This window comes from Megachile rotundata, chromosome 8 (genome assembly GCF_050947335.1).
Source record: "Megachile rotundata isolate GNS110a chromosome 8, iyMegRotu1, whole genome shotgun sequence".
NCBI lineage: Eukaryota > Metazoa > Arthropoda > Insecta > Hymenoptera > Megachilidae > Megachile > Megachile rotundata.
The window spans coordinates 16,444,596-16,459,504 of NC_134990.1; the positions used below are offsets into that span (position 1 = coordinate 16,444,596).

The following is a 14,909-nucleotide window of genomic DNA, read 5'->3' on the forward strand; positions in this document are numbered from 1 at the left end:
AAAGAAAAAACTCGTCGTCGGAAATTCGACGAATCCATGAGTTCACTGGTTCCTCGATTTTATATGAATAGACGCAGGCTTAGACCACCTAGCGTGTTCCGAACATTTGTTTTCTTCCATTGAAATAACATTTGCTTGTCCGAAAACTATTCCTGTTCTTCATATCGAAAGTGCAATTTTCGCTCGAGCTTTGATTATTTCGACACTCGGGGATACCGCGTATTTCATTCAAAAACAGTAACTTGTAGTATCTTCGATAAACAGGAGAATCGTGAAAGTAATAAGCGAAGATGTATCTGGCAGTTTATACCAAGGATCGAGATTACGGTTCGTCGCTTCGCTCTTTTATTTCGTGCCTCGTTTTTACGACCGAATCGCGAGGAAGCAGGTAGATCCGTAGCGAGATCGAGAATGGAACGATCGAAAAAGAAAATAATTCGACGAAGAGACATTGCTCCGGGCATGGTCGTTCGACTCATCGAAATAAAACGCCGATACGTGTAGTGGGACCAGTGTCGCCACGTACGTTCCGTATCTACCTGTATAAAAGTATCGTCATCCGCGAGTCCGATCAGAGAAAACAGTTGGTCACCAAGATCCGAGCGAACATGATCGAGGTAAGGGGTCGTTATAGTCGCAACAGGTTCTCTATACGTCGCCGGGTAATCGTCACGAGACGCGTTCAACCGTGATCGATCAATGCAACGTATCGAATCGTTACAGATGATTGTCCTTGTGCTGCTCATCGGATCGATCGCAGCGGCTCCCGAGAGGTCTAACATCGCGAAAAACACGGAACTGGTTTGGTCTCCGCTGCCAAACACGGAAAATCTGGACGAGAAAGCCATGCCTTTGTCGAAGCTGATCATCGATAATCAATTCCCGGTACCCGGAGGACCGAATTTGATGGAAAAGTCTCAAGTGCCTGCCAACCTTCCTGGGACGAGAAATTTGGCCGAGAAGCGTATACCCGAATTGGTACTGCAAAAGTTATCGCAACCCTTCAAGATCGATCAAGAAGATTCTTAGACCTGTGCAAATGTAATACTGCTGAGAATTTATAGAGGTACCAGTTTTAACTTGATTACGAGCAAATAACGACGGGAAATATACGGTGGTAATTTATTAAAGTATTCCTTAAATTTCCAACCATCTCCCTTCGCTTCAAACAAATTTGTTTCTGTTATCTCGGGAGGATAATGGAGGGAACTGCATTGCCTGAAAGTGTCGAGCTTCTCCGGAATCTTTTATCGTTGTGCGCATCTCGACTCGCGTATAAAAATATTCGATCGAAGGTGGACCATTTACCTTTCGATGAGTAGCTATGGTGAGTTTCCGAAAGATGGCTTTTCGAGGCTGAGGAGAACCCGTACGGATCGAAGGTCGCTGCGAATTCAGCAATCGGAACGAGCAATTTTGCTCCCTCGTCGAGAGATGACTCCGCCGGTTATGTTCGCGGAGTATCGTGCGAGTTCCGGTATGTATACAAGTACGTGGGAAGTAAAAGATTTTTCTCCGTTTAAAACTCGTTCTCAAAGACGGCTCATCAGACAGCCACGTCTTGATAACAAAGTTTTCCGTTTACCGCGTGAAATATGTGTTAATTCATCTTGGATGGAATTCCTTTGTGTCTTCCATCGTTCCTTAGCTTTGTCGCGGATTTCACCGCTGGCGGAAAACTCGAGAGGGTAGGAAGATAAAGGAATAGGAAAAGGAAGAGGAAAAGGAAAGGGAAAAGGAAACGGTAAAGGAATCCAAAGAGAGAAAAAGGCGTATTTGCAGCAACTTTTGTATTATCTTTTTCTTTTTGCGGAAGAAAATTCGTCGTGTGACGCGACGCACGAGCACGGACGAGAGATTGGAGAGAGAGTAATTTTGACAGTTTAACAAATAGCTTCGTTGTTGCGTTATTGCAACGCGAAATAGAACGAAGCAATTGTATGGACGATCGATTATCAGCGTTCCAGGATGGCCGGTCTTCTAACAATCCACAGAATTATCCGACCATACGAATAATCGCGTTACTTCATCAATTATCCGCTGACGGTGCACGCAATTAAGGCTGCGAAACACCAGCGGATAACCTTCGCTTCGGTATTCGTAATCGCGACCGATTCGTATGGCGTAACGAGAGAGCAGAGGCCCGTTTGTTTCGTCGCGTCGACGAGCGACTCTGTGAAGCGATCACGTTATTTTCCTCGGCTTGTTCCACGCGTGTTGAATGCGTTTGAATATATCGATTTAGAAGGGGCCGATAGTTTGGTGGGCATGCAAATGAACGCAACCATCAAAGGTAAAATATGCATATACACCGATTTATATACGCTGCTTTCCTGTCCCCCGATTTTTCGATCGCCTCCAACGGAATTATTCTTCGCTTTCCTCGCCTATAAGTTTTTCTTTTCTTTCCGTTTGTTTTACTCCGATTTCCGCTGCCTATCCTTCGCCGCGTTGATTAGCCGAGCGTATGCCTTTGATTTAATATCGGCAGAATTGTTTTGCAGGCTGTTCGTAGTTTGCGGGATGGCTAATCGTCGAGGAAAATTGGCCGATAGGAGAGGAAAGCTAACGAACGGTAAAAATGTAGGAAGCATCGTTGATCGAGTTAGCGACGTTCGTTTTCTCGCGACGTCTGGTAGAAAGGTACGAATCGTCGAAATCTGTGCAACGCGATAGTCGGACAAGGACAGAGAGTGACGGGAGAAGGAAAAGTTTCCGTAGGTGAAACGTATGGGTCTCTCGCATCCACCAAGTCGGGTTATACTCGGGAAGAAGTTGTTCGAGAACCACGGAGAACGTTAATTCGCTTAACGGGCTCGTTTCTCGTTTCTCGTTTCTCTTACACCTGCTACCGCTCCTGGCGTCGCGTCGTTGCCTCTTTCGTGTACTTTGCGACCAACTCGGATCGCACGTTTCGTTCGATTTTTCTTTACCGTATCACGCAAATATTTCACCGTTACGCCAAATTGTCGGCGACGACGATTCGATCGATATCCGATCAACGGCAAGTTTTCGCGTATTTTCTCGGAACGTTTTTATTCGATTACGCGTTCGAAATATAGGTGAAAGGTCGAGCGATGCTCCGACGCGAAATCGTCGGGCGAAATTTTCGTTTCATCGCGGCGGCGGCGGGTTAAGGGTTCGCGTCGCAATTGGCTCGCTCGTCGAAATTTCGAGGAAGCGAACGATCGATACCGATGATTCGAGTGTTCGGACGGTAGTAGTATACGGTGACACGTGAAATTCGTCGGTCGTCGACTAACGAGTATCGTTCGAAACAGCGCGGCTCGGCGAGATTGGTCCTCGATCGATGAATCCAAGGCACGTTTCGATAATCGGTAATCCTCGGGGAAAGGTTTTCGTGTCTCGGTAAAAATTGCCAGGCGTTTCATTGTTTCGCGTTTCGCGCGAGCGAATGTTTGAAGGAATAACGGGCGAGCGATACGCGGGAATGATTTTTTAGCGATCAAAAGAGAAGAGTTGCGATGCCGTCGATGAACGATGAACGATGATGCATCGACGGACGACGATTGTTCGGAAGCCTGTTAGCGCCCGTTAGTAATCGGGATTCCACGGGAGTACCGCCTCCTCCCTCCCTTTCTCCTATCATTCTCCTCCTCCTCGTCCACCTGTACCTCCTCCTCTTCTTCCTGCCGCCACTACATTCCCATTCCTCTTCCCCTTTCATGTCCAGATCACGCGATGATACAGGAATGTCTGGGATGCCGAGAGCGATGGCGTAGAGCTCTTGGTTGACCCGGCGTGGCCATTATCGTGATTACATTAGGTGCTATCCTAACGGGCAACGTGGCGCCGCGCACCCTCGTCTAAACCACCTGGTTTGCCGAGCGTACGATTCGATCGAGAAAGCGCCATCGAATCATCGGAGTGGCCGTTATCCCGAGGAGGACATGTCCTCTTCGCGAGTCGCGCTTCCTCCGCCCTCTCCTCTCTCTGTACCTACGTACAATTTGAATCGTTCGTTTGCGCGGAGCCGAGGATTCGCAAAATTCGATCGGAGACCGTTAAACGCGCGTTGTTCCGCGACGATGTTCGCGAAGAGTTTGCCTCGGTAATGGAACCGACGTCGTTTATCTCTTCTCGTTTCGAGACTTTATTCCAGTTTAGATGCTCCCGGGAGATCGCGACTCGGGACCAACGTTTTATAACTCGGTGCTTCTTCGTAGTGTCGCGACGTACCGTTCGGTTAGCCAACGACGCCTTCTAGACGTTTGCGCTTTTACGTTCTCTCGTTCGTTCGTTTCCTCCGCGTTTGTCTATTATGTAAATGGTAATAGATCAGGTTGTCAGAGGGCGGAAGATAAGCGGGGGGTGAGAGCGTACGTGCCACGATTCACCGGTACGTCCGGTTTTCCCTGCGTTTCGGTTAATGGATAGCGGTACACGATCGGACTTTAAAGGCCGCGAAATCAAGCGTGCATCGTCGATCGAGAGTTTCGAGGCGGATCGATCGAGGGCACCGCGTACGAAGGGTCGTCGGATCCTCTTTTGCAACGACGAACAAAACGTTTCGCCGTTTCCGCGGAGTTTGCTGGCGCGCCGCATCTCGAGAAGCAGTTTCGCGTAATTTCATAAGACCGCAATCTACGCGAGGGGACGGAAGGAAAATGGCCGCAATGTTTTCCTTGCACTATTCGAGGCAATGGTACGCGACGAGCCAAGTCGAGAACAAGTACCGCGAAAGTTCGTTTCTCGTTATCCCGTTTTCTGGATCGTCTTCTTCGACCGGTCTTCGTACCCTTTTTAACGGAGGTCTTTTCGCGGCACGCGCGACCGAAACGTTCGCGGTCGGTCCAATCCGCTTTGAAAGAAATGAAAAAACGAATCGTAGAATTTGCGGTATCCCGCACGCTCGTTTGACGCCGGTAGCGGCGCTCGTTCCTGACCGAATTTAGTATTTATACGCTGCTCTTCTTCGTAACGTCTCCCATTCCGTTTCCTACTCTTTCTATTTGTTCCGTGTTTCTCGTTGCAACGTTCATTTCGGTTTCTCGTTGTTTCGCTTGTGAGCGTTTTTGTGTACGCAATTATTATTATTATTAAGTTTGGTCGGACGAGCGTGGAAAACGGAAAAGGGCGCGTGCGAGGGTGAACCAGGAAGGAGAGCGCGAGAGCAAAAGCGAGGGAGTTGTGGCCGCGGGTGAATGCGCGTTGTTGTATACATCTCGCCGTGTTTCCGTGCTTCGCGTAATTACCGTAGAGCGAAAGCTTAATCATTGCCGACTCGCCGCGCGGGAAATTAGCAACCGCTCGCGAAAGGATCCCGCGCGTTCGCGATAGGTTGGGAGCAATAACAAGCGAGCTTCGGAACGAAATCGCGCGGTTAACCACTTTTCCGGAACTTTTCTTCTCTGGAATTCGCCGGAATTCCCGATGCTTCCGACGGAATGCGCAAAAAGTTTCGGAAGAGAGCACGTATCGTAGAATCGGTCGCGAACGCGCATAGTCGAATCGACCGCGGGGAAACGCGGGATCGTCCTTGCGAGCGCGGGGGGCAAAGTTGCGGTTAGACACGCGAGGACGAGATCGCATCGATCGCGTGTGCGCGCACTCGCGCTCGTTTCTGTCCGTTCTTGTCCGCTGAAAATTACGACGTACGCGTCGTTTATGGAACTTTCAGAAGTCTCGATCTCGCCTTCGTTCTCGGGTTGTCGCGTGCGTCGCGTCGCCGCCGCCAGACCGACAGCTCCGTTTCTCGCCTCTCGACAATCGGATCCACCGTGGCTTTCGTGTCGCGTTCTTACCAGCGGCTCGAGATCGATCGATTTCCGTCCTTTCTACCCCATGATGGATCGAGGTTTCTTCCGCTACGGTAACAACCTTCGTTTCTTCGCTCTCGCTCGTCGAGTCCCGCTTACCGAACAACGACCCCGAACATCCCACTTGACCCGTTCTACATCGCCCTTCGGCCCATTCCGATTCCGAGACCCTCTCGCGCTTTTCCTACCCCCGAAAATTTTCCTCCGATACTCGATACACTGAAAGCGAATGCGTATCGTGCCACGTACGAATTCGCGCAACGTGCAACTCGGTCGCAGCTCGAGAATCGATAAGGCACCGCAACGAAAGCTTGAACTTGCACGTTAACGTTTTCTACCATCTGGTACTAGGTGCTCGTTGCGCGAAATAACGCGTGGAATAAACACGAATCGTCGGTCGATTACTGGGTGCGATAGACCGCGGGGAAGCTATACGATAAACGGACAGATGTCGGGGATAACGAGGACGAAAGTAGTATCGCCAGTATGTCGTTCCCGTTGATCCGCGCAGCTTTCTTTAAACGCTTCGACTGCGAAAAGTCGGAAGCTCCGGTAGTCGGAGCGTGTCGCGCGCGAATTGAATCGTTGGTCGAACGTGATCTGAAATTTGTTACGTTGCGCCGGTATCTCCTCTCGACCGTTTTGTTTCGTTCTTTCGACCCTCTGCTCTCGGGATATCCGCTATTTCGAAGTGGCGACTCTCCGAAACTTGCCGGTCCTTCTGGATACGCGAGAACACGGGTTCACGCGTAACCGCGTAATCGAAGCGTCGACGTTTCGAACGAGTCTCTACAGGTAGTCGATATCGGTGAAACGCGTGTACGAAAAAACGGTATTGTCGCAAACTTTTGACCGTTGAATTTGTTTTCTCTTTTCATTCGGAGTTTACCCTTCGAACGTTTCCTATGGAACGGTGCAATCGGAAGGGTGAGACCGACAAGAAGAGAATGCACCGTACGCGTTGAATCGGTCGCACCGGAAGTTAGAAGGTGTTGTTTCATCGAACGCTCCACGGTATCGCGGTTTCAACGAAACGAAACAGAACAGGGAACCTACCGATACGCGTTGAATGTTTAACGCGGTGTAACGCGTAATCAGCGAAGCTCGTTATTTTTCTCGAAGGGGCGAATCGCCGGGGACCAGGCTGCGACGAGACGGAAACGACCAGCCATTATTTAAAAGTCGCTTTTCTTCTCGCCGTCGTGGTCGGCCGCCGAAAGCCCTGCTATTCGGAAGAACGGACAAAACTCGATACGTCGCGCGGTATACTGTCCATTTCGTTCGTCGACTGTCGGACATCGCTGTCATATCGGACGAAATGTAACGGCATAAATTATTCGTTGGTCGAAACACGCCGGTGATTTTCGTCGACGTTTCGCCGCCGTTGCTTTCAGCTTTATTTCGAACGGATTAAAAAAAGTCTGGGAATGTTCTGATTCGATGGTTTCCTACGGTGATAAACTCCAACGCGTAGCCGATTAAAATTCAAGCTCGCGAGTACGACCGACCGAACACGATCGATAACCCGGGGGATCTCCGCGAAACGAGATACTCGGATAACGGATAACGGCGTGTACAGCCGAAAGACGGTAAACAGCGACGTTGTTACGCGTTACTTCGGAGATACGGAATATCCGCTTCGTCGAACCACGGTAATGACGTTGAACGATGACAACGACGTGACCACGCAAGTAGACGCTTCCCTCCGCCGCCCATTTTTTTCACTCGCCGTTACTTTTTCGATATGATTTTTTGCTCGCCCTAACGGAACGACGGCAGCCGTTGTCCCGAAAAACTTTCTGTTCGATGGTTATTTCAACGATCTTATCTATCTATCGCGAAACGTTCGGAGAAACTTCTCGAGGATTTCGATTATTCGCGGCGACCAGCGACTGGAACGGATATTTATGTATAACGCGAATTCTGGCGAGTAGCGTTTCGGGGTTAAGGCGGGCTCGAACGAGAGACGATTCGAGAAGTTATCCGATAGAGACTCGCTATGAAAACTCTGAAAGGGTAAACTTTGTCGAGAACGCTTCGCACAGATCGAAAGTTGGCTTTTCCGTCGAACAAGAAGTCGCCCGTCGAAGTAGAATTTTCTCCTTATCCCGCAGGAACGACGAACCGTTCTTCGAGCACGCTTCTCGATTCTTGACCGTGGGGGGGTGGTAGTCACCGGCTGGATGTTTCGCTCTCTACCGGAACCTCTCGACTCGGCGACATCAACAAGTGACAAGGAGAGTGGCAAAAAGTTCTCATAGTAGCTCGTTCCGTTCGCGATAAAAGCTCGTCGAAGCGAGAGAAGTTATAGGACGTTCGCCGAAAGCCTTCCCGATTAAAACGGTTTAACGCCTCCCCTTTTCGTTTCTTCCCTGCGTCGATCGCGCGAGGCGGGGCTCGAGATAAATCGCGACGTGGAAATGCGAACTCGCGACGGAACGAACAGAATCGAAGCGCACTCGGGTCGTAAAGCGATCGAAACGATCGAAGCGACGGTCCTTCTGCTGGCATTTCCGTCAGGTCACGGGCCGTGCGCGAGCGAACGAGCCGTCTAGCGAGCGGACGAGTTAGTTCGCTGGGTATAAGGAGCAATTCGCTCGCACGGCACCGTAGCCTAGCCTTCGGCAAATGCATGCCCTGTAAATTGCCTGGCATTTAATTACCATGAGTAGGCAGGCCCTGCACGCTAAAGCCAAGAGTACTCTCTCACTTTCCCCTCCTTTCTCTTTGCTCTTTCTCTCTCCTTGATTCTCTCTTTTCCACGAGCGAACACACACGACGTACGTCCTTTCTCTCTCTCCTTTCCGTTCCTTCTTGTGTACAGTTTTCGACGTATCTCTCTTCGTCCGGCCTTCACCTTTCGCGAGCACTATCCGCCTCTGATCCTCCTTTTCTATCTGCCTTAGGCTTACAGCGTACAACGCGTGTTACCAAGTACCGCTAAATTAAACACCTGCTTCAGTCAAACGGTACGTACCTCTACTCACCGCTACGACCTACAAACTGCGCGGCTCAAAGCTCCTCCCGTACCCCTCGCTAACTCGCCCCTCATCCTGCCAACGTTTGCCGCTTCTAATTGGACGATGCTACGTCTCTTTTTTTCTCTTTCTCTCCTTTTTTCGCCGGCGTTCGCGACACGCGATTACCTATGTGTACATTCGCGCGTACACGAAAAAGAACCGCGCGGCGAAAGTCGGGGCGCGTTTAACGTCGATCGTCGCGTTAACGCGCTATCGAAGCGCATTCGTCGATCCTTTTGTTTCTCTCGTCGTTCGTTTCAATTTATCGCGAAGAGGATTCGAGTGGCACCGAAGAGCACGTCCCAATGTTGCCGTTCAGAGATCTTTCGTGGCCTTGATTCGCGGTATTTTCAACAGACACTGACGTAATTTCTCGGCACTCGTCTCACGATGCATTTTAATTTACCTCCTTTCACGGAGTTTGCCGTCGTCGTCGTCGTCGTCGTCGCTGATTCGTGAGTCGGTGTCGCGCCTCGAGAAGTTTCAGGGGTGGCTCTTTGGGGGTGTTTTTGATTTGTTGGCTCTCGCGGGACGGCTGTTGAAGAAGGAGAGAGGGTGCGAGATCTCGCGAGAAACGGAGACGGATGAAATGACGTGCCGCGGGTGAAAAGAGGAAAGGGAGAGAATTTCGCGCGGTCGCGTGCTCACGAGGGAAAGAGAGGGCGCAGCGAGACGGGGAAAGGAAGAGAAGGGACAAGGTGAAAACCATGGGCGTACGAGGGCGCAGAGGGACGAACGAAGCAGTGGTTGGGTAACCGCACATTATGTGATTTCTACAGGGAGCTAGCTAACTTTGCGATTGAATTGTACCGGCGACAATGGCAATCTGCCAGGGCACTCGACGGTTTCTCCTAGAAAGATTTTCAACGATTTCGTCGCTCGGAATTCTTTCGCGACAAGAACGAACCCTATGGACGATCTCGCGGATCTCTTAAACGTTTCGTCGCCTCGTTCGTTGCGTAATAATCCGTGATCGTTGATCGAAAGCGACGACTCGAAGAAGGGAACGCCGCGCGTTCGAGTGCAATTTCTCCTAGTCGTTAAGGGCTGTTGAAACGCGCGAGTTCGGCCAAGTTCGTCGAGAAGAAATCGGTGAACGCTCGAGAGGTTGGAACGGTTGTTTAATTTGGAAGAAAACGCATTACCTTTGGCGCGCGAACCGAGAGAATAGAAAAGCGTCGTTTTAAATTTTGACGGGATCGGAGGTCGGCTCGTAGCGCTTCGACGGTTAATATTTGAACGGGATCTAACGGTGTGGTTGTCGGTCGAATCGGTGGCGTCTACGGAGAAGCACGAGAGAAAAAAGTGGTACGCGAAAACATTACGATTTTAAAATTCGAGAGAAAAACCGATTGTTTCCCGGTCGAGCGTGAGCCAACTACCTAGCAGTTGCTTCGCAAAGAAAGACGATTTTCAAATATTTACGCGGACGTTCCGTAAACCAAACGAAACCGAACCCAACAATCCTACGCTCTCTTTCAAAAAGTTTTCTTCCCTCGTAGAGAAAAGCTATCGCAACGAAGACGCGAAACTTTGTCGGTTGTCGAATCTTCGTTTGTTGGTAGATCGACCGTGTCAAAGAAAGGGACGCGATTGTTTTCGGATCGTAACGGTACGTTGGATTTCGTGGCGCTCTCCGAATTTTTCGAGATCGCTTTTGTTTTCGAATCGCGGCAGTTTTAGAACGACGTCGGTCCACGCGCTTTGTCGGTTTCGCGAAAGGTAATCGGGGATAATGGTAAAAAGGAAAGATAATCGCGACTCGTCATTCTCGTACACGGAAAAATTCTTTTCCGATAACTACGCTCGACTATTACTTTCCACCCTCTACCTCTTCGCCCGATATCTTTTATCTTTCCGTTCGTTCGTTCTTCTTACCTTTTTACCTCTCGTTTTCTTCTTCCATGCGTCTTCCAGTGCCGGCGGGCTCGATGGATAGCCGCTATTTGTTTTTCGTTACGCGAAATTGCGACCCGGTATTTCTCGAGGGTTCGGCAAACTACGCTCGCCATCGACCACCGACCGTAAGCAGGACAGTCGTCGTCTTAAAGAACGTACGTATTTAGTTTTCGCACGCGGACCGTTTGTACGTTCAGGGTGGTTGAATGCGACGGGACAGAGGGCGAAAAAGAAGGCAGGAGAGAAGGGGGTTTGAAACGAGAACGAACATAAGACGAAGAAAAACTAGGCAGAACGAAATTATGGCCCCTTGGTTCGCGCTCGAGTAATTTGCCGTAATTTGCCTCGGTTCCGTAAATCGGATGCATTTCTTTCTTTCGCGGTTGAAAACGACCGCGAGCTCAACCTGCTCGTCTTTTTTATTCCTTCGTATCTCTGTTCGGCAATAACGTTTACCGGCGTCGAGCATTTTGCGCCTTTCGCTGTGGGCGAAAATACGAATAGGTTTTCGCGATGACCACGCTCGCTCGTAAAAAGGAAATTCGTTGATCGTCGAGAGGCATATGGTACGTAAGATTAGGCGATCTTTTTGTCCGGAATATTGGAGGAATCGGCAAAGGAAAAAGAAGGTTCGAAACGTCGCTACGTCGGAAAGGACGATTTATCCTTTTTTCGGACGAGCGTCGGTACCGTTCGCGATCCTTAGCAGTTTGCCCGGAGCAGTCGCGATCTCGGTTTACCTTTCGAGACCCTTTCACCGGACGAGAGTTTTGAATTACGGCCAAACTGGAAACGCATTTACCAAGATTGCTACGTACGCGTTTGCGTATTCGACGAGGTTGCCGCGGTCTCGTTTCTTTTAGCCGAGGAGGAAGCGGGACGAATCGAGACGAAACGAAACGAAACGAAAATCGTGTCAGAGACGGGTGTACGAGGACGTAGTTTTCTTGGACTTTCACGGGGAACGGCGCTACTTTCGGAGCAAGAAATTCCCTTGCGAACTGGCTCGTTTGCGAAATAGATGACAGACGGAAAGTCTCTCCATTCTTTTTGCGAAATGGTCCCGTCTTGTGGGAACAACGGTGCGGTAAGTTCGACGAGTTGTCGCGAGAAGAAACGACAGGCAGGGAAAAAGATTCGTGTCGTGGCGACGCTTACGTGCCCGGTCCCGCGACAAAGTCGTACGGTAATAAAAGCTTCGAGAAGGATAGGTCACGGCGAAAGTTCGCCATTCGTTCCGAGGCGGAGACGAATAGAGAGCGTCGATTCTTTCACGGCACGCTTTGCGAGTACGCTCGCTTTATCGACTGGTCGATCGACCAAATAAAAGCTTCTCTTTCGTTCGTTCGTATCGAAAATACTAGCTGCTACTACCGCCGTTATTATTACTGCCGCTCGTCCGTCACTGCCGTTAATCATTCATTCGGGAAATAAAATCATTCGAATATTTTGAATCGATCGAGCGTGCGCCGTATATTTCACCGCTTATATAGATCGTCATACGTGACACGCGCGCAACTGTCCCGATCGCGAAAAACTTTGATTTATTTTAACGAAACGAAATTTTGATAGAATCGTTTTAACCGTCGGGTCGTCCGTTAACCGCAGGCTGGTCGCGATTCGATCGAAAATGAAAAACGTGGCGTTTCTGCGTGGGGTCGTTTTTCGAGAGAGAGAGAGAGACACTACGGGGGGGGGGGGATCGAACGATCGTCGCATCGATCGCGGAAAATTCGGCTGCACGCGATGGAAGGAGGAAAGGGGGCGCGAAAGTTTCGAATCCTGTGGCGAAGTTAAACGGCGTCGCGTCGAGTAGCTTTCGCGTCTAAGCACCCTTTCTGGATAGAAGGGAAATTTCCGCGTACTCTTGGCGCTCGAGTTGGCCACCGGTAAATTTCCACAGCAGGGTTTTATTACCGCTGCGGGCTTCCCGCTAGATTATGAGCTCGAAATATACAGTTATTCGGACAGTGGTCGCGCACAGCTTTCGCGAACACCGTTTCGAGAGGAAATCAGTGCTTGTAAACACTCGCGAAATGTTTACCGATATAATCGAGGAGGCCGGTATTGCGGGATACAGAGAAATTAAAACGCGAAACGTTCCGCTAATGGCGAATCGATTCTGATAATCTGTTCGGACGCGGAACGAAGCGTCGGTACGGGACCGGGATTCGTTTAATCTCACGCTCGACGAAACGATCGCTTCTTCCTTCCAGCTACCGAGTAATTTATCTATTTTCTGCCGCGCGTTCTTCCGTACCAGAGACACGGAAATCGATCGAATCGAAGAATAGAAAGAACGAGGAAAAAAAGACGAGGACGGACCCGGTTATCGCAAACTTTTTAAGCGGAAATTCGTTCCCGATAGTACTTTGTATGCAACGATCGCGGCCTCGGATGCTGCGCGTATCGCGAGATAGCTACGGAGAAACGTAGCGAGTTTCACGAGACCGAGTAAAAGTCGAAACACCTCGTTTTTCTTCTTTCTTCTTTTTCCTCTTTCTTCTCCTCCTCCGATTCTTCTCCTCCTTCGCCTCCTTTTTTTCTTTTTCTTCTTCGTCGTCGTCGTCGTCGTCGTCGTCGTCGCTTGGTCGAGCCAGTTCGTCGTAGCAAGTGTCAACGAGGCGCACGGAAAAATATTTTTCTCCGGCTTTTGCGTAGCGAATGTCATGGGTGCGGAAAAACTTTCTCTGCGAGTTTTGCTTCTTCTTTCTCGCTCGCGTCTTCTGCTTTGTCATCGTCGTCGTCGACAACGACCAAGTGTGCCGGACCGACAGAAAAGATACAACGGCTCAGCGTCGAATATTCGAGACGAATAGAAAAGAAAGTTCCGAGTAGGCAGATAGGAGTTTCGAGAAAAAGATCCGTGATGAAAAATATTACCCTTAAGAAACAATTTCGTAAACGAATAATCGTTCACCGGGAAACGACAGGAAGGAATTTTGCTTCTTGATCGCTAATTAAAGTCGCGGTTGGTTTCGGTGGCTCTGCTCCGAGTCGCGCTTGATTCTCGTTCCACGCCGAAGGCACGGAACGTCGTTACGAAAGTGATTCAAAGTTGAATCGACGGTATACCGAATACCGACGTCACGGAAGCGTTTCTGCGTCGTTATAGTTTCAATAGACGAAGGGAATCGAGAAAAGAAAAAGGAAGGAGCGGGTCAAGTAGAGGAAAGTACGTAAGGAGATAAGTGTCGCAACAGGGAATACAGTCTTCTTTGACTTTTTTTTTGCTGTTTCCTTGCCAGGTCGTTGCGACGCAATGTACGCTGCGTTCGCTCGAGCGTGAGCCAGAGGAAAATACTGTTCCATAGTTGAACCGTACGTAATCTATATCCTCCGACCCATCGTGCAGGCTGCTCGTATCCTCTGGAGTAGCTAGGCGCTATAAATTTCGCGGCTGAAAATCCCCCGATACGTACGCGTGCGTGCATCTGCTCGTTCGTTGTCCGTTCGTCCGACGTAACTTCCGCATATGGACTCGCGCATTCGTCGATCCGGTAAAGGGTCCGAAGGAATAACTTCGAAAGATGGTAAATTTTGGTTATTCGACGGCATTGACTCGGTTATCTGGCTTTACCGTTTCGTACGAGGGAAAATAACGTTCGTAAGTCGGCGCCGACAAGGCAGAGAAAGACGCGAAAAGTCGCGCGATAGAAAGAACGTTTTATATTATCCACGGTATACTTGTAGCTGGCAGTTGCAGCTGCTACGCGTCTTGCGCCGGACCATGGAATACGAAGCGTTCTCATGAATTTTCGATAATCCAAATTGAATTCCTCGATTCGCCGGGCATCCTTCGCGTTCGTTCGAAATTGTTTTCCTCGAGACTTACGAATTCGGAGCGTGAAGAGCATTCGGCGGTCTACCTTCTAATCACCCCATTTTTCCTCGATCTCGGGTTCGATCGCGTTCGACGAGCGAGCGGGCTAGCAACAGGAAATAAGTCGTAATTACTCCGTTACATCGGGCCGATGGCAGCGCAGTCGATCCGGGTCATTAAAAGCCAAGCGCATTCGCTAATCTCAGCTGGCGAAGCGGATAATAACGAGCGAAACGTTTCGTGGCATCTGGTATATCGACCAGCTAGAACGCCGCGCGTAAAACGAGCGAGCCTGCTTGCCGATACCGATCGTCACACGATCTCCGTCGTTTTTTGAACCGTTGTTCCCCGCGAAAATAGATTCCATCGATTCGAGTTACTTGATCG

At 49.8% G+C, this 14,909-nt stretch overlaps 1 protein-coding gene across 4 annotated transcripts in view; it reads left to right on the forward strand.

Annotated features, from left to right (window-relative positions):
- zuc (Mitochondrial cardiolipin hydrolase zuc) overlaps window positions 1-14,909 on the forward strand; it is a 30,178-nt gene that overhangs the window by 10,711 nt on the left and 4,558 nt on the right. The window contains exon 5 of one of the 4 annotated variants that reach the window (XM_076534976.1): window positions 265-613. The exons of 2 other annotated variants lie outside the window; for them this stretch is intronic. The gene's annotated coding sequence lies outside the window, so the exon portion shown is untranslated. Of the gene's footprint in view, window positions 1-264; window positions 614-723; window positions 864-14,909 lie in introns of those variants that run through there. One more of the 4 variants, XM_076534975.1, reaches the window with a different exon arrangement.